The following is a 20,983-nucleotide window of genomic DNA, read 5'->3' as shown; positions in this document are numbered from 1 at the left end:
AAATGTGGGACAAGGGTATTCTGTGATTCTCGGACTGGACTTCCTCGATAAACACCATGCCAAAATTAAGCCTTCACAGCGTACAGTTGAACTTAGTGGAAACTTGTTTTGAATTGGTACAACAGCTGTAAATGTTTCTACGTCGCGAGGTACATCCGTTGCTAAGATATCACCAATTGAGCCGCGTACAAGGGCATTAAAGATGATTACGCATGTCAAAGTGCCTTCGGGTACAGGGAAGTTAGTTTGGTTGTCAGTATGTACCGATTTACCACAGCAGAGACTATGTGTGGTGGAGCCACTGCAGAGCAATGAAGCATTGGATAAAATGCATTGTTTTATTAGGAGGAGCGTTGCGCACGTAACGGATATAAATGAGGAACTGATGATTCCGGTCAGTGTAGATAATTTTGGGGCAGATGAAGTGGATCTCTCAAAGGGTTTAGTGGTAGCAAGTTTGGAAATACTCGATGATGAGGATATAGGTGAATCCCAAGGTGATTATAACGTCAAGCAAACCGTCAAGGCATCTGTACTACGTGATAAGATTCGTCATTTGGAGAATGGTGATCGGAGAGCTATGGAAGCTTTGTTATTAGAGTATTTAGATTTGTTTAATTTGGAAGGTCCATTACCAGCAACTCCTATTACACAGGACCATACACCGACTGGCGATAGTCCGCCGGTCTATAGAAAACCATACAGGATAGCGAAACACCTACAACCACTAGTGGAAGAATTTATTAATCAACAGTTAAGGGACGGTATTATAGAGAACAGTGAAAGCCCGTGGTCTGCCAACATAGTGGTAGTTCCTATAAAGTCATTGGACGGTACTAAGAAGTATAGGTCTTGTTGTGACTATCGTTTTTTGAACACACGAACTGTAACAGATGCGTATCGAATACCGAACGTCACGGAAACATTGGACAACCTAGGTCGGTGTAACTATTTTTCGACGCTAGATCTAGAGAGTGGGTACCCTCAGATAGAAGTAAGTCCCAAGGATAGACCGAAGACGACCTTTACAACAAGCCTTGGTTACTTTCAGTGTCACATAATGCTATTTGGGTTGAAAAACACTCCTGCTACTTTCCAGCGTCTGTTAGATGGTGTGCTTCGAGGACTGAAACCGAAGATTGCTATGGTATACCTCGATGATATTGTTACTTTTTCGCGTAATATAGAAGAGCATGTGGAACGACTGAACGAAGTATTTAGTAGGCTAAGAGAGGCAAATCTTACGCTTAATGTAAAGAAATGTCAGTTTTTCCCAGACGCAAGTGACTTATCTTGGGCATATTATCAGTCAGGAGGGGGTAAGAACGGATCCTCGTCTAACGTCGGCTGTGCGTGGTTTCCCAGTACCACAGACCATTAGACAAGTTCAGCAATATGTCGGTTTATGTAATTACTACAGACGATATGTAAAGGGGTTCGCGGAAATTGTTGTTGTTGTTGTGGTCTTCAGTCCTGAGACTGGTTTGATGCAGCTCTCCATGCTACTCTATCCTGTGCAAGCTTTTTCATCTCCCAGTACTTACTGCAACCTACATCCTTCTGAATCTGCTTAGTGTATTCATCTCTTGGTCTCCCCCTACGATTTTTACCCTCCACGCTGCCCTCCAATACTAAATTGGTGATCCCTTGATGCCTCAGAACATGTCCTACCAACCGATCCCTTCATCTGGTCAAGTTGTGCCACAAACTTCTCTTCTCCCCAATCCTATTCAATACTTCCTCATTAGTTATGTGATCTACCCATCTAATCTTCAGCATTCTTCTGTAGCACCACATTTCGAAAGCTTCTATTCTCTTCTTGTCCAAACTATTTATCGTCCATGGTTCACTTCCATACATGGCTACACTCCATACGAATACTTTCAGAAATGACTTCCTGACACTTAAATCAATACTGGATGTTAACAAATTTCTCTTCTTCAGAAACGCTTTCCTTGCCATTGCCAGATTACATTTTATATCTTCTCTACTTCGACCATCATCAGTTACTTTGCTCCCCAAATAGCAAAACTCCTTTACTACTTTAAGTGCCTCATTTCGTAATCTAATTCCCTCAGCATCACCCGACTTAATTAGACTACATTCCATTAACCTTGTTTTGCTTTTGTTGATGTTCATCTTATATCCTCCTTTCAAGACACTGTCCATTCCATTCAACTGCTCTTCCAAGTCCTTTGCTGTCTCTGAAAGAATTACAATGTCATCGGCGAACCTCAAAGTTTTTATTTCTTCTCCATGAATTTTAATACCCACTCCGAATTTTTCTTTTGTTTCCTTTACTGCTTGCTCAATATACAGATTGAACAACATCGGGGAGAGGCTACAACCCTGTCTTACTCCCTTCCCAACCACTGCTTCCTTTTCATGTCCCTCGACTCTTATAACTGCCATCTGGTTTCTGTACAAGTTGTAAATAGCCTTTCGCTCCCTGTATTTTACCCCTGCCACCTTTAGAATTTGAAAGAGAGTATTCCAGTCAACATTGTCAAAAGCTTTCTCTAAGTCTACAAATGCTAGAAACGTAGGTTTGCCTTTCCTTAATCTTTCTTCTAAGATAAGTCGTAAGGTCAGTATTGCCTCACGTGTTCCAGTGTTTCTACGGAATCCAAACTGATCTTCCCCGAGGTTGGCTTCTACTAGTTTTTCCATTTGTCTGTAAAGAATTCGTGTTAGTATTTTGCAGCTGTGACTTATTAAGCTGATAGTTCGGTAATTTTCACATCTGTCAACACCAGCTTTCTTTGGGATTGGAATTATTATATTCTTCTTGAAGTCTGAGGGTATTTCGCCTGTTTCATACATCTTGCTCACCAGATGGTAGAGTTTTGTCAGGACTGGCTCTCCCACGGCCGTCAGTAGTTCCAATGGAATATTGTCTACTCCGGGGGCCTTGTTTCGACTCAGGTCTTTCAGTGCTCTGTCAAACTCTTCACGCAGTATCGTATCTCCCATTTCATCTTCATCTACATCCTCTTCCATTTCCATAATATTGTCCTGAAGTACATCGCCCTTGTATAGACCCTCTATATACTCCTTCCACCTTTCTGCTTTCCCTTCTTTGCTTAGAACTGGGTTTCCATCTGAGCTCTTGATATTCATACAAGTCGTTCTCTTATCTCCAAAGGTCTCTTTAATTTTCCTGTGGGCGGTATCTATCTTACCCCTAGTGAGATAGGCCTCTACATCCTTACATTTGTCCTCTAGCCATCCCTGCTTAGCCATTTTGCGCTTCCTGTCGATCTCATTTTTGAGACATTTGTATTCCTTTTTGCCTGTTTCACTTACTGCATTTTTATATTTCGCGGAAATTGCACATCCATTAACGAGATTGTTAAAGAAAGGTGTTAAGTTTAAATGGAGAGCACAGTGTCAGGAGGCATTCGAGAAACTCAGATACTAATGGCAGACCCAGTGCTGATACTCCCTGATTTCGAACAAGAGTTCATACTATCTTGTGATGCCAGTAATATTCCTGTAGGTTTTATTCTTTCTCAGAAGGTTAATGGACAGGATCATCCCGTGGCTTATGCTTCCAGGCAACTGAATAAGGCAGAGAAGACTTATTCAACTACAGAGAAAGAAATGTTAGCAGTGATTTACGTTATCTCGTATTTTCGCTGTTATTTATATGGGCGTAAGTTCAAGGCGATTACAGATCACGCAGCATTGAAGTGGTTGTTGGAGTTGAAAGGTTCTTCAAGTCGTTTAACTAGATGGGCACTGAAACTAAGTGAATTTGACTACGAGGTAATTCACAAACCAGGGGTAAAACATACGAATGCAGATGCACTTAGTAGAAAAACAGCAGCTGTACAAGTTGTGGGCTAAAGTGAGAAGGAGTGGATAAAGGCGCAAACTACTGACAGAGAGTGTCAATTGTTCGAACGCAACCGCAGTTTGAAATGCAGGATGGGTTGCTTTGCAGGAAGACAAAGTGCGGACTACGCGTCGTAGTACCGGAGTCGCTGAGGAAAGAAGTGTTGAAACAAGGGTACGACCATGTATTGTCGGGTCATGGTGGTAAAAGAACGACTGATAGACGGGTAGCTGAAAGGTTTTGGTGGAAGACACGTCGCAATGATGTAGAGCAGTATGTGCAGAGAGCAGATTTAAGTCATCAGAAAATTCAGTCACAGAGACTACCTGAAGCGGATCGTCCGTTCGCATTCATTGGATTAGAGGTAATCGGAGCATTTAACAAGACCCAAGCGGGTAATCGATACGTGTTAACAATATTAGATCATTTTTACCGATACCTGGTAATGGTAGCTATTCCAGATCAGAAGACAAGCACTGTTGCGGAAGCCTTAGTAAATAAGTGGTTGCTGATGTATGGTGTGCCTGATACTATAATTACAGATCAGGATAGTAACTTTATGTCGGAGCTGATGAAGCAGTTATGCCGTTTATTGAAAGTTAAGAAATTGCTGTCAAGTCCATTTCATCCTCAGTCGAATGGACAAACAGAATGGGTTCATAGGACGTTAGTTAAGATGATTAGTCATTACGTAAATTCAGAACACGCGGATTGGGACGTGTATTTAAATCTGTTGACAGGCGCATATAACGCGAAATTTCATACAGGAACGGGGCTCTCTCCGTATGAGGTAAGTTATGGTCGGAAAATGCCATCACCATTTGATGTGCTCAACCCTCAGGTAGGTTCACAGGATGAGTCAGTGAAGAATTTCGCCAAGAAATTGAGAAAGATTTGGCAAAGAGTACGGCGTGCTAATACTAAAGCTTTGGAGAAACAAGAGAGTATTGGGCAAAGAACAGGTAAACTGCCGCAATACAGAATTGGTCAATGGGTATTGTTGGCTAATCCTTATGTTCCGAAGGGTAAAACGAAGAAATTTTTGAGGAAATATTCAGGACCGTATCAGGTAAATGAAATAGTGTCTCCCGTGAACGTAAATTTGCAGTTTCCAACCAAGTCGTCAGTAGTTAATGTGAGTAGGATTAAGCCGTTTAAGGGCGATGTGGATGCGTTACCGCAGATTCCTCCAGCAGTCACAATGGGTGTGAGGGTACCGAAGCTAAAAAAACAGCAGAGGAACGTTCCTTACGCACGTAGGTCTAGTGATAAGTAGATTATGTGTCCTCCAGGACGAACATGTCGTATATATTGTTATTAGGTAATAGGGTATGTGTAGTTTTTACTTGTCATTTGTGTGTTTTAGACGTGGTAAGGAAGGGAGCGATTGACATGGCTTCCTTTTCCTTCAGGTGCCGTGCCAGGATGTGGCCCGGGAAACTTTTCGTCAGTCTGGTACTGCTACACTGTTGCAGAGGAGAGGTGGTGCAGGTGCAACCACTGGATAAGGGAATTTTGTTTGCAAGACAATTAGATGTGGTATTGTCAAGCCGCAGGTAGACAATTGTGTTCACGTATAATATATGGAGAGTGAGGAATGATGTATGGACACTACAGGATAGGTTTACGGCACCACAGGTGGCCACGGAGAAAGAGGGGTTGTTTCAAGACATACGGAACGAGTATCAGGAATTGAAGCTCTTATATGAAAAGCTGAGAAGGCAGTTGCAACAAGTAATAGAAGTGGTCCCGCAAACGCTCTTTCGCAGGAAACGAGCGTGGTTGGATGCAGGGGGAAAATTGCTGAAAACAGTGTTTGGAACCACGGACGAGGAAGATATAAGGAGCTTAAATAGTATGGTGGGGAGGTGCAGGAGTTGGCGGAGGAGACAAAATCGAAAGTGGATTGGCACATGACAGGTATAGGTAACATGCAGCAGGGGATATTGAATGTCACTAGAACAGTGCGGGAGTTGACGTCAGACCTGGAACGGTATGCAGCAAATACCAGGAAAGTGTTGAATAGGGATATAGTGCGGTAGCGTTCTCGCTTCCCACGCCCGGGTTCCCTGGTTGGATTTCCGGCGGGGTCAGGGATTTTCTCTGCCTCGTGATGGCTGGGTGTTGTGTGATGTCCTTAGGTTAGTTAGGTTTAAGTAGTTCTAAGTTCTAGGGGACTGATGACCATAGATGTTAAGTCCTATAGTGCTCAGAGCCATTTGAACCAATGGGGATATAGAGGCTATACAGACGAGATTGATCCGAATAGACGGGAAAATACAAGTAGCACCTTTATTGAGGGCATTGGCAGACAGGGTGGATGATGCACGTGTCGAATTGGAAGCGTTATATGAAACTATGTATCACGCAGTGCATGGGCAATTGAGTGCCACTTTGTTAGGTCCAGATCACGTGCTGAAGGCGTTGCTGAAAGTGCAGAAAGAATTCTCGGAGGGAGTGCGTCATGTCGTGCCTCCGGCAAAGCGGAATTTACCGTTACTCTATCGCATGTCTAAACTGAGAGTAATTACAGATCAGACGAGTATACACGTAGAAGTGCAAATACCAGTGATGGGTATCAATTCGCAGTACCAGTGTTGTACAGTACACCCGTATCCAATTAGATGGGGTGCACTTGGGAAGTGGGTGCAAGTGCAAACTCGGGAAGTATTGTCAGTGTCAAGACGGAAGAGTGCTCATGTGGTAATGTCTACGGAAGATTTGACAGACTGTTTCAGGGGAAGTGTTTTTATTTGTCCAGCAAAGGAGGTGGCAACCCACAATCATTCGTGTGAGATGCAGTTGTTCTTGGGGAATATGAGAACCTTAGAATGCGAAAAGAAGGTGATACTTCCCAGACCGAAATATCAGAAAGTTGGGGAATATTGGATTCACTCTGTGTTCGAACTAGAGATCGTAGTTGCCACTTGTTACAGAAATGGTAGATTTACAGATATATCAAAGCTTGAATTGCAGGGCAGTGGGTTTTTGATTAATGGCACTGGATGTAAAATAGTGGGGAAGCATTTTCACCTATCAGCTACTTTCATAGGTACAACAATGATTAACGTGACACAGCCTATCTTGAAATATCCAGAGGAACCGCCACACATATTGCCTCGCCAGAATCTAACGTTTATAAAGAGTCCTTGGATCCTACATTACTACAATCTTTAGATAGCCTGATTATCTCAGAAAAAGAGCAGATCTCAGTTAATCAACTACTGCAGCACGTGCAGCAATATCGGGAGAAACGTAAGCAAAACACAATCATATTTGGTGTCTCAATGACGCGCATAATATTAGTTCTAGCGCTTATTTGTGCAACTTACTTTTGTATACGGAAAAAGATGTCTCGTTCTCAAATAACAACCGTACATCAAATACCGATGGGATGGATTGGGAATAGTGAAACGTAATATAAATTGATAAGCAATGATAACATTGGAATCAGTATTGAGCGTAAATAGATTATTAGCGGGTAAGAAAAGTTTGACAGTGTTGAAGGAGTAGTTGTAAGATGCCTGTAGATTATAAGGAAGTATGGCGTGCACAACCAGTAAGTCCACAATTATAAAATTCGGGACAAATTTTGTTAAAGAAGGGGGATGTGTAGTTTCACGGAATACTAAAGAGTTGGAAACGTGGAATATTGTCAAAGTTTCGTTGCCTATGCCGAGAGCCAGAGGCAGTAAGTTAGCCAAGAGGTAAGAGGATTGCACATATATTGGAATGTGTCGTCACTCAGGGGCAGTGGCCGGTTACACACAAGAGGTGAGAGAGAATGCGGGTTTCTGTAAGACGGAGACTTTGTAGAGTGCCTGACAGAGGTATAGCGTCAGCTGTACTGCATTTCACAACTTCGTGTAAGTCTACCGCAACAGCATGTAACTATGTCGCAGTATAAGTGGAAAGAATGTGTTCATTACAAACGAGCATGACGTCAGGACGTCGCTCGTGCTTCCTTTAAATACGTCAGCTTTGATAACAACAAGGCACTCGCAGTTAGACTTGCAGTTAGATGTGTAATGGGTTGCTGCGTAGCGCTCAGCTCGGTGATCGACATGTATTAAGGAGATGTTGCAGTAAGGGTGGCCCAACCAGCAGCAGACGTGAGGGGACAGTACCGGCTCTGGTCCTCTCTGCTGCCGCTGTCAATCATCAACCCAGGATTAGCAGACATCACGGCAGACTGGCTCGCAGCCAATGCTGACCACGTCAGTGAGCCGTCGTCGAGATCGTGCGCGGCCTAGACCCTGTGCATCCACCTTCACAACCAGGTGAGCGATGACACTGGGGGACTGCAGCCCGTTCCGCCTGTCCACCGTGGACGAGCCACCAGGAGGAGCACGGAAGAAGACGGGGTGGGATAGAGTACACTCTGCACTACGAGAACGCCTCTCGTGTGAACAGTGCCGGGACTCCAACCCAGAGCTTCCTATACGCAGCAGCTTGATGTCCGCAGCCGATACGGCCGGCCAGCCGAGTGCCACCAGCCACGCATGGCCAAAGTACGAAATAAGGACATTCCTTCGCAACATCACAGCACGCGGCGCTGCGCTTCAAGACTGTGCGGCCCAGAGCTGGTGTCATTGCTATGAATCAGTGAGGACTCAGGAAGGTCGTTGATATCACTAAGCCACATTGTACTTGGCAGGAATAAAGGTGTTATGAACTAATAATGTTTCTTTGGCGTTTCTGACGCGTCCACAGTCATTTCCCAGAATCCTGACTGTGGTGTCACCGCCAGACACCACACTTGCTAGGTGGTAGCCTTTAAATCGGCCGCGGTCCGTTAGTATACGTCGGACCCGCGTGTCGCCACTATCAATGATTGCAGACTGAGCGCCGCCACACGGCAGGTCTAGAGAGACTTCCAAGCACTCGCCCCAGTTGTACAACCGACTTTGCTAGGGATGGTTCACTGACAAAACACACACTCATTTGCCGAGACGATAGTTTAGCATAGCCTTCAGCTACGTCATTTGCTACGACCTAGCAAGGCGCCATTGTCATTTACTATTGGTATTGTGAATCATGTACTGTCCACACCGACGTTTACCATTAATGGATGAAAGTTAAGTATTCCACCAGCTACGTCCTTTTTTCTAAATTCTAATTTCTTTGTCCTGTTCCAGACCTCACGCCAGCATGCATGAGCTAAAATGCGTGCCTTTCGGCCTCCTCTAGTAACCCGGTGTTGGCTCTCCTGCCAATCAAAACATTGGCGACGAGGCAAAACCGCGTTCTTATCGATATTGCCCTGATTTACTTGTGTAATGGCTTCGCCACAATCTCCAGATGTACTGTCCGAATTTTTTCGCTTACAGAATCAGCAGAAACAGGCCTTACTGGATGCCCTTGGACAGTTCGTCCAGGGTCAACAGGCAATGCAAAACGAAGCGGCAGCCGCCGCTCCACCGCTAACGCAGCCATAACACGCTGTTGCACCAACTTTTCGTCCTTTTGATGCTGCACTGGAAAGCTGGACGGAGTGGTCATGCCAATTTGGATTCCATCTCGCCGCCTATAGTATTGAAGGTAACGAGCGGCAGCCATTGTTGTTATCATTGGTCGGCGTCCAAAGGTACCGTGTGATAGTCAAATTATTTCCCCAATGTGACATAGCAACTCTGTCCTACGACGAAATTTTGTCTGCATTAGATGCATATTTCAAAGAATCAGTCAATGTAGTTGCAAAAAGGTATACCTTCTTTCGTACAAAATGTATGGCAGGTCAGACTAATCGGGAGTGGGTTGCAACCTTGCATTGCCTTACTAGGGATTGTGCTTTTGAGTTTCAATGTGGACTCCCTTATTCAGATACTATGATACGTGATGCAATTGCACAGAACATTTCTGATGTTCGTATAAGGGAACAGATTTTGAAACTCGTGATGACTGGGTGTTGTGTGATGTCCTTTGGTTAGTTAGGTTTAGGTAGTTCTAAGTTCTAGGGGACTATGACCATAGCTGTTAAGTCCCATAGTGCTCAGAGCCATTTAAATAATTTTGATTTTGAAACTATTCAATCCCTCCCTTCAACAAGTGATGGACATATTGGATCGGCAGGACACACTTGACTTTGCTCAGGAATCATTTGAAACCAGCCGTGTGTCAGGTTAACCAGCCCGCTGGGCGAGCTGCACGGAGCAGTAAACAGCCCTCGCACCCGGCCCCGTCGCTGCCGCCAGGATCTCAGCCACGCTACTAGACATTCGTGTGAGAATTGCCTGTCACACCAAGCTATTTGCTTTTTCTGTAATAAAAAAGGACATGTTCAGAGTGTTTGCCAGAAAGTCTCAGATCAAAACTCACAACCATTCCAGGCCCTTTGCTTCGCGCCGGATTAGAACCTAGGATACTCAGGCTCATGAAACATCGCCCATGGAAATTCGTGTAGTTCATTCCACTACGCCCACTCTCTCTAACAGCGACTGTGTTCGTCCCACAAATAGTGTGCGTCGACATCGCCGGAAATCCCGTCAAGTCGCAAGTGATTATATACCAGTGTCAGTTCATGTTGCGCGAGACAGTCGCTCTTCTCGTCAGGAAGACAATTAACTTTTTGTAGACTTGGACATTAGCGGCAAAGTGATACCATTCCAGCTCAGTACCAGAGCTGCTGTTTCACTGATCAATCAAGACATGTACAAACAGCTGGGCACACCTCCATCGCGTGCCGCAAATGTTAAGTTAACTAGTTATTCAGGTCAAGATCTCCCTGTGTTAGGACAGTGCAGCCTTCTTGCAACATACAAAGGACAAACAAAACTTCTGTCATTTTACATCCTTCTTTCTTCTTCTGCAGTGAACTTGTTTGGTTTCATTTTTTTCAGTTGTTTAACTTGTCTGTAGTAAGTCCCGCCCCTGCATTGTTCCAGCAATATCTCCAAACTGTTTATGCATCGGTCCCTACTGCAGCAAACTATCTGGACGATATTGTGATCTCCAGAAAGACAGAAGAAGAACATTTAGCCAATCTCAGAACATTATTTTCAGGTTTTGCGACAAAATGGTCTTCGCTTGCAGGACAAATGTGTGTTTTTTGCTCGTGACTTGCCCTACCTGGGACATGTACTCAATGCCCAAGGCATACTCCCAGTCCCGAGCACCTCCGTGCCATACAAGACTTGCCTTCGCCGCAGCTACAGAGTGTGCTGGGAAAAATTAATTATTATCACCATTATATACCACACGCCTCTTCCATTTCAGCTCCGCTTCATCGCTTACGCTGTAAAGGTGTTCCGTTCGTCTGGACGACGGAATGCGAAAGCGCCTTTCGCCAGTTGAAATCGGCGTTGCTTTCCAATACTTGCCTTACGCCATTCGATCCCCGGAAGCCCCTTTTGTTGATGGTGGACTCATCGGATTTCGGGATCGGCGCTGTGCTTGCACACAAAGATAGATCACACGATCGTCCTATTGCCTTTGCGTCCAAATTCCTCTTGTGTGCGCAAAGAACTTATTCACAGATCGAGATAGAAGCATTGGCTCTCGTATTTGGTGTTACATAGTTTCATGATTTCTTGTATGGTCGTCACTTTACCATCATCACAGACCACAAACCTTTGACATCGCTTTTCCATCCGAACAAGCCTGTACCTCCACATACAGCGCAGAAATTCATTCGCTGGTCTATTTTCCTCTCGCAGTACCACTACGATATCTTGTATCGGTCCACTGCTAAGCACGGAAACGCCGATGCGTTGTCCCGTTTGCCCATTGCTGAGGATAGAGCACTCGATTCCTCTGAACTTGCTTGCATGTTCATTGATTCGGAAACCGATGACGTGGTCGAATCGTTTAAGATTGATTTTCGTCGTGTAGTTACAGCTACAGCTGCCGACCCTGTCCTTGCTACCATTCTGCGTTTTGTTGCTACGCAATGCCCCTTGCCAAAGTCATGGATCGGGGACCCGTTGGTTCGCCGATTTTTTGCTCACAATGAGAGACTTTTCGTTCGACGTGGTGTTTTGCTGTTGCGTTCTCATAATGATCAGTCCAGGGTCGTGGTCCCGCGTTCGTTACAGTCCTCTGTCTTACAGCTTCTCCACCAAGGACTTGGGTTATAGTGAGAACGAAACAAATGGCTCGTCAGCACTGTACTTGGTTCGGAATCGAAGCCACGATTACGAGTATGTGCTCTTTTGCATGGTGTGTGCCGAACAACAATTAGCCCCACTGTGGAAATTCTTTGCATGGCCAAAAGCCACTTCCCCTTCGCAACGCTTACACATCGATTTTGCTGGTCCATTCTGGAATGCTCAATGGTTGGTTGTGGTTGATTCATTCACTCATTTTCCTTTTGTTGTTCGGATGTCTTCCACGACGTCATCTGCCACCATCCAAGCGTTATCTGCTATCTTTTGCATTGAAGGTCTTCCACAAACTATTGTTTCTGACAATGGCCCACAATTCATGTCCGCGGAATTTCAGTCATTCTGCAAAGCCAATGGTGTTCAACATCTGACGTCCACGCCGTTTTCGCCACAGTCAAACAGTGCCACTGAACGAGTGGTCAGGACTTTGAAGTCACAGATGTTGAAGTTAAAAGAGTCGCATTCTCGGGAGGACGCGTTATTGCTCTTTTTGTCCTCGTATCGCTCTCAGCCCCGACATGGTCGCTCGCCGGCTGAGTTGCTCCACGGTCGTCATCATCGAACCTTGATGTCTTTGCTACATCTGTCGCATCAGGTTCCTGTGCAGCGGCAGACACCTGCTTTTCCTCCAGGCGACGTTGTCTACTATCGTCAGTACCGAGGTTCACGGCGTTGGATCAAATGGCGCATTCTTCGCTGCCTCGGTCGCACTATGTATCTGGTTTTGGGAGTCTCTGGTGAGGTGCGCCGGCATCTCAATCAGCCGCGCCTGTGTCGTCGCACGGGATCTGCTGCTCCCCGCCTGCTTTCAGCGGCGGTGCCGTCCGGTCAGCGCCCTGGGGACCCATCTACTGGCTCGCCTCAGCCCCAGGTGTTACCGACGCTGCATTCCATTTTGCCCCATGGGGACGCGCTGCCGCCACCGCCGCCGCCGCCTGTTCTCCCGCCGGCGACGCCCGCAGTGGACGCGTTGCTGCAACCGCCGGGCACCTCCCTGGGTCACGCACTGCCGATCGCTTCCCGTGACCAGTTGTCCTCCGACATGGAACTCTTGCCTGCTCCAGACCATATGTCGTCTTCCCCGGCCCGATGGAGGTCGACCTTTCGGCCCCTCCTGTCTCTCTGCGGGCGCATACACCGCATGTTGGCGTGCACCCTAGAGCAGGTTTTCAGGCGTTTCCTAGCTCCCCGCGGTCCGAATGGCAGGATGCAGGTGGCACAGCCTCGCCTGTTGTTAGCCTCCCCACCTCGTCGCATGCGTCAACATGGGGCACTCCCCACGGCGGGCGGAAGCCTTATGCCACCACCGTACGCCGATTTGCGGGGGAGGAATGTGGTGTCACCGCCAGACACCACACTTGCTAGGTGGTAGCCTTTAAATCGGCCGCGGTCCGTTAGTATACGTCGGACCCGCATGTCGCCACTATCAGTGAATGCAGACCGAGCACCGCCACACGGCAGGTCTAGAGAGACTTCCTAGCACTCGCCCCAGTTGTACAATCGACTTTGCTAGCGATGGTTCACTGACAAAATACGCTCTCATTTGCCGAGACGATAGTTCAGCATAGCCTTCAGCTACGTCATTCGCTACGACCTAGCAAGGCGCCTTATCAGTTACTGTTGATATTGTGAATCATGTACCGTCCACACCTAAGTTCACCATTAATGGATGAAAGTTAAGTATTCCAACATCTACGTCCTTTTTTCAAAATTCTAATTTCCTTGTACTGTTCCAGACCTCACGCCAGCCTGCGTGAGCTAAAACGCGTGCCTTTCGGCCTCCTCTAGTAACCCGGTGATGGCTCTCCTGCCAACCAAAACATTGACAACTGGAGGGGTCACCGCTCGGCCATCTAGTGCACCATAGGGGACTTGGACCACCGGGGCGCCTACAGTATTCAGTTAATATTGTGATATAGCAAAACCATTTCGAAGAGCAGTACCGAGAGATTTTCACCTTTTCCTGCTCCTACTCACTTCCTTCATTCGGCCAACCTTTCACTTTACAGGAGCAGACCCACCTGCCGCCTTCAGGGTGGGATACAAAACTTCTCGACGAACTGCAATTATAATCTTTTTTTCCCTCTCCTCTCATTTCGTTTTTTCCTCGGTACTGCTTTAGCCTTTTTGTGATATCCCCTTCTGGCAGAGTGACTGTATGTTAGTGTTCCCACCATTCGCTATAAGAATTTCATTTGTGTAAACCACGGCTTCGCCACAGGCACAGGCTTCACTGTCCCATCTTGTACGTTTTCAGGCTCAGCAAACGGCGCAGCTGCTTGCTGCCATAAATGGACTGGTCACACTACAAACTGCAGCTACTTCGGTGCCTCCGACGCCACCGCCTGTACCGACGCCGTGGCCAACGGCGCCGCTATTTCGTGCCTTTAACCCTGACGTTGAAAGTTGGCCAGAATACATCACACAACTCGAGGCACACTTCGCAGCTTACAACATACCAGGTACAGAGCGGCTTACTTTTTTCAATGTCAACGCGGGTTTTGTGTTGTACTCTGTGCCCGTCAAATTGTTTCCCACCACCCCCCACTTTCGTGATAGTGTAAATGTGGTAGCTGCACGCTACAAATTCTTTCGCCTCCAGCGTGGCTCTACTCGGTCGAATAAAGCTTGGAAATTGGGCCTTCAGAGACTAACTTCTGATTGTGACTTCCATGGCTCATGTGGACGCCCATGTGCGGATGAAATGATTAGAGGCGCTATTGCGCAGAATGTAGCGGATCACATTGCAGGAAGTAGACTTGCTAGGCAGACAAGATACATTAGACATGGCTACTTCCACGTTCCCACGGGTGTGTGTACTGCTAGCGCGGCACAACACGTGCCCTCCCACCCGCTAGCACGGCCAGCCACGCCGTGCCACTCGCGCTCAAGTACACAAATTTCAAACCAGGTACCCACTGAGAAACTGAAATCATGTCCAAACTGCTTTCGTGCCCACCCACGGGACAGTTCCCAATCCCGCCAAGCTCTGTGTTATTTTTGTAATAAGAAAGGACATGTGCAAGCTGTGTGTAGTAAGACAAACTCTAATTCACCAATTGTCTCCCGTTCGTGTGACTCACGTGGGCGTCACCGCAACGGCAACCGCCATAATCATGATTCACATCAGCCTATGGATGTTAATGCCATTTAATCAAAGCCTTCTGCTTCAAATGCTTCGACAGATCGTCGTACGAATCTAGTTTTGCCAGACACTTCCTCTCGCATTCAGCGCGATGCGAGGAAACTTTTTGTGACGGCTCATTAGTGTTCGTTCTGTTCGCATGCAGCTGGACACTGGTGCATCAGTTTCTTTACTGAACAAATCGACGTATGACTTACATTACTCACTCCCGCTTTATCGTTCACATTCCACGCTGGTTGCACTTACTGGACAGGAAATCTCAGTGATTGGCGTGTGTAGTTTGCTAGCCACATATGGTGCCACGACCGCTACACTGTCTTTCCGTGTGCTCTGCTCTAGTGATTCTACGAACATTTTCGGCATGCGCGCATTTGAACTTTTAGGCCTCGCTATTCAGGAAAATGTACTTTGCATCAAGGCTATTCACCATGCAGACAATGTTGCCGCACTAAGCGATGATTTTGCTGAACTCTTTTCTGATGGTCTACGATTTGCCACAGATTTTTCAGCCCATGTTGCAGTTAAAGGCAATGAAAAGCCTATTTTCCGTGATGGACGCCCGGCACTGCACGCCCTGCGCGACGCCGTAGCTTCTGAACTTAAGCATTTGCAAGACATTGGTCTCATTGAACCTGTTTCTGCTTCGCCATGGGCTACGCCTATAGTGTGTCTGAAGAAACCAAACGGTTCTCTCCGTATTTGTGCTGACTTTAAGTCTACAGTAAACCCCCAGACAGTGGTAACTACATTTCCATTACTGCATGCTGAAGACATTTTTGATAAGTTTGATGCGGGGAAATTCTTTCCCACGATTGACTTGCGGGACACATACTTTCAGATTCCGCTCGACGAACAGTCGCAGCGCTATTTTGTGATCAACACCCACAGTGGATTGTTCAAGTTTCGCCGCCTTCCGTTCGGATGTGCTTCAGCTCCAGCTATTTTTCGGTCTTATTTGCAGCAGTTGTGGACCACTGTCCCTGGTTGCTCAAATTATCTGGACGATATAGTGGTATGAGGTCGCATCCCTGACGAACATTTGCATAATTTGCGTGCCTTATTTATTGTACTTTTGCAGGCAGGACAAAAGTGTAACAGAGGTAAGTGCAATTTTTTTGAAAGTGGTATTTAGTATTTAGAACATATGATTAACGAACAGGGTATCCACCCCTTTCCCTCACATCTCAGTGCAACTAGAGACTTGCCAGCACCCAGGAACTTGAAAGAACTTCAGTCTGTGCAGGGCAAAATTTCATATTATATTCGGTTTATACCAAATGCAGCGGAGATTGCAGCGCCTTTGCATCGCCTTCGGCGTAAGAACGTTCCTTTTGTTTGGTCTTCGGAATGTGACGCTGTTTTCTACAAGCTCAAATATGCTTTGTTGAGTGACCGCTATTTGATTCCTTTCGATCCCTCCAAACCAGTTGTTTTGCCTGTGGATGCATCTTCTCACAGCATCAGAGCAGTTTTCTCACACCGCATTAAATTTGTCGATCGCCCGATAGCTTTTGCGTCTAAGTTGCTCAATTGTGCCCAGCAAAACAATTCTCAAATCGAGAAAGAAGCTTTAGCTATTATCTATGGTGTGAGAAAGTTTCATGATTTTTTTGTACGGTCCCAAGCTCTATTTGGTCACCGACCATAAGCCTTTGACGTTGTTGCTCCACCCGTCAAAGCCAGTTCTGGCCCGTACTGCACAAAAGTTGCTACGTTGGTCTTTGTTTTTCTCTAGCTACAATTACGAAATTTTGTTTCAGCCCACAGCCCAGCATGGCAATGCTGATGATTTGTCTCGTCTGCCTATTGGTCCTGACGAAGTGTTTGATTCTTCCGAATTGTCATGCATGTTTATTGATTCACAAGATAAGGAATTAGCTGATGGTTTTGCAGTGAATTTTCGTCGCATTGCTTCCGCGCCAGCCACCTATGCTTCTCTGCAGATTCTTTTGCAGTATATCCATACTCAATGGCCTCCATCTGCCATGCAGGTTCGTGATCCACTTGTTCGACGTTACTTTGCGCAAAGTCCCAAACTGTCTATACACCACAGCGTTATCTTGTTACGAACTGACAATGATCAGTCTTATGTGGTTGTACCTCATTCGTTGCAGTCGGAAATTCTCCACTTGCTGCACGCTGGTCATTGGGGTATAGTGCGGATGAAGCAATTAGCGCGTCGTCACTGCACTTGGGTTGTGATTGATAAACATATTGAGAATTTGCTTGCTAACTGTAGCTCTTGCGTGGAGCATCAATCTGCTCACCGCCAGCGCTTCTTTGTGTGGCCGACTCCTACTGCGCCTGGGTAGGGCGTTCATATTGGATTTGCGGGTCATTTCTGAGACTCCCGCTGGTTGATAGTCATTGATGCGTACAGCAACTTTCCTTTTGTTGTACCTGTGTCTTCTACTACATCTGCCAGTACTATTTGGGGTTTGGCGTCTATTTCCTGCACTGAGGGCTTTCCTGAAGTTATTGTCTCCATCAATGGCCCCCAATTCGTATCGTCAGATTTTTAAGCGTCCTGGGCTGCTAATGGCATTCGCCATCTGACCTCAGCCCTGTTCCACCCCCAGTCAAATGGCAAGGCTGATCGTTTAGTGCGTACGTTTACGTCGCTGATAAGCAAATTGCGCGCCACACACTGTCACAAGCACACGCTCTGGACTTTCCTTGCTTCATATTGCTCGCAGCCGCTCGGCACCCGTTCTGCAGCGGAATTGCTACACGGCCGCGCCCATCAGTCGCTCCAGCAGCTATTGCACCCGCTGCCGCACGCTTCGCTGCTTCGCCTCGTTGTGGCTTGGCGCCGCATGGTTTAGTGTTCTATCGCGTTTTCTATGGCAGGCAGCGCTGGGAGCAGGGACCCATCCTTCGACCACTTGGCGGCGCCTTATTTGTCATTTCTGATCCCTACAGCACTGACAAGCGACATCGCAATCAGATCCGTTTGTGCCGTCCTCGGTTTTCTGCTGTTGGTTGTTTTCTGGCAGAATTGGAGGCTTCACGGATTCCGCCGCCTCAGCCCACTACTCCACCGACGGCGCCTCCGCTGCTCGCGCCCCCGCCGCGTTCGCGCATGCCGTTGTCTCCGTCGCCGCTGCCGGTCCAGTCACCTGCACCGGACGGACGCCTCTCGCCGTCGCCACACCCCCGGCTGTCGCCGTCGCCGCGTACCTCCACGGTGCCGGAACCGATGGACGCTGAGGCTGCTGTCACGCCACCGCCGTCGTCGCCCATAGAGGTCGATGCTCTGCCTCCTCATCCGAGCATACCTAGTGGCGGTGCGCGGCCTGGGCAGGTTTTCCACGGGGCGTTTTCCTCGCCAACTCGCGAGCAATTCGGGGCCACGGGTGGACAGCACACCCCGGCGGTACCGCTGTCTGCTGTTCTCCCTGGGTCCCTCCAACCGTCGTCGGAAGCCCTACTCAACGACGGTATGTCGTTTCAGGGGGGAGGGATGTGGTACCGATAGCTACGATACCACGTCGTAGGTGAAAGTTCTGAAGTTATTATTACAACAGACACCGACGACAGCGCCCTCTAGCTAGTGCTGTAGAGATCTACGAGCTCCGTGACAGATTCTGCCCATTTTGATCAAGAGCAGACGGCCAGAAGACTTTGATTGCTATTGAGACTATGTACTACTTATGATGGGTCTAAGGCTTCACATCTCAGTGAAACGTTATGTATTAAGTTAATATTGTGATATACAAAAACCATTTCTAAGAACAGTACCGTGAGATTTTCATCTTTTTCTGCTCCTACTCACTTCCTTCATTTGGCCAACCTTTCACTTTACACGAGCATACCCACATGCTGCCTTCCAAGTGGGACACAAAAGTGATATTGCCATAGCTGTTGCAAAAGACTTTGTTAGTGAGCCAGCTCAGAACCGATCAAACACCATTACGTCAGATGCAGCAATGCCACTGGCAGATTCCCATATTGTGCTCCAGGAAAGGGGCTGGCACTGCCATAACGAAGACAAAAATGGTTCAAATGGCACTGAGCACTATAGGACTAAACTTCTGAGGTCATCAGTCCCTTAGAACTTAGAACTACTTAAACCTAACTAACCTAAGGACATCAAACACATCCATGTCCGAGGCGTGATTCGAACCTGTGACCGTAGCGGTCGCGCGGTTCCAGACAGAAGCGCCTAGAACCGCTAGGCCATTCTGGCCGGCCATAACGAAGACACAGCAAAAAGGCGTTTGTCGGCCAGTTACTACACATCCAAACAACAGACATTTTAGCAGGCCGCGGTGGCCGTGCGGTTCTAGCGCTGCAGTCCGGAACTGCAGGACTGCTATGGTCGCAGGTTCGAATCCTGCCTCGGGCGTGTGTGTGTGTGTGATGTCCTTAAGTTAGTTAGGTTTAAGTAGTTCTAAGTTCTAGGGGAGTCATGACCTAAGATGTTGACCCCCAAAGTGCTCAGAGCCATTTGAACCATTTGAACAGACTGCTTATGGTCTACATGGCTCCGAGCTGTTATTTGCAGAGCAAGAACGCTCTGTCCCAACATAAATTGCAATTACATTCAGTCAAAGGCGTCTCAGTCTGGTAGCTACTATTTACGAGGAGAGGTGTAAACCGCTCCTCGAGGCGACATGATGCTACAAGTAGCCATCACGAGATTTGGCCTCCACCAACTGTGGGCCCCTGCTTCTGGTTTTAAGATCAGTGCTGTGGCTCAGCATCTTCCAGCCAGTGGACCACCTTCGGGCCAACCAACAGGTGCAAACAGCCTTCCGCCATAGAAGGCAGTCGCCTGAGACCATGGCCACTTGTTGCATCAGTTCCTTAACACTCGCTGTCTTCAGCACACTTTATGGAGGATGTTGCACCACAGAATGTACGAGTTTGTTCTTCAGTAAAATGTATAACTAATAGTGAAGTATTTAGGAGCAGCCATCTATCATCATCCTGACAACAGTCTACCACCTCAGTTCAGACCTCCACACGCACATCTACATGGATACTCTGCAAATCACATTTAAGTACCTGGCAGAGGGTTCATCGAACCACCTTCAGAATTCTCTATTATTCCAATCTCGTATAGCGCGTGGAAAGAATAAACACCTATATCTTTGCATACGAGCTCTGATTTCCCTTATATTATCGTGGTGTCTTTTTTCCCTATGTTGGTTGGTGTCAACAAAATGTTTTCGCATTCGGAGGAGAGAGTTGGTGACTGGAATTTCGTGAGAAGATTGCAACACAACGAAAAACGCCTTTCTTTTAATGATTTCCAGCCCAAACCCTGTATCATTTCGGTCACACTCTCTCCCATATTTCGTGATAATTCAAAACGTGCTGTCTTTCTTTGAACTTTTTCGATGTACTCCGTCAGTCCTATCTGGTAAGGATCCCACACTGTGTAGCGGTATTCTAAAAGAGGACAGACAAGCGTAGTATCGTCTCGTAGCGTAGTGTCCTTACTAGCTTTGTTGCATTATTTAAGTGTCCTGCCAATAAAACGCAGCCTTTCCTTAGCCTTCCCCTCAACATTTTCTATGTGCTCTTTCCGATTAGAGTTGTTCGTAATTGTAATACCTAGGTATTTATTTCAATATACGGCTTTTAGATTAGACTGATTTATCGTGTAACCGAAGTTTGAAGAGTTCCTTCGTGCAACAGTGTTCTAACCCGTTTTGTATACCAAGGAGGATCAGCTCCGTTATTTGTTTGTTTATTTGGTATAAATCTCTCAATTTCTGCCGATACTATTTCTTTGAATTTAAGCTACATCTGGCCTACACTCATATTATTAATTTGGAATGAGTGGAGATTGTCTCTCAGGTAGGCGTCAAGTGAATTTCAATCTGCTTTTTTGAATAGGTACATTTTTCGCTCATTTTTCCACGATTTGGGGATTACAATATTCAGTCT

This window comes from Schistocerca serialis, chromosome 3 (assembly GCF_023864345.2).
Source record: "Schistocerca serialis cubense isolate TAMUIC-IGC-003099 chromosome 3, iqSchSeri2.2, whole genome shotgun sequence".
Classification (NCBI taxonomy): Eukaryota; Metazoa; Arthropoda; class Insecta; order Orthoptera; family Acrididae; genus Schistocerca; species Schistocerca serialis.
Note: the sequence above shows the minus strand (reverse complement) of the source record.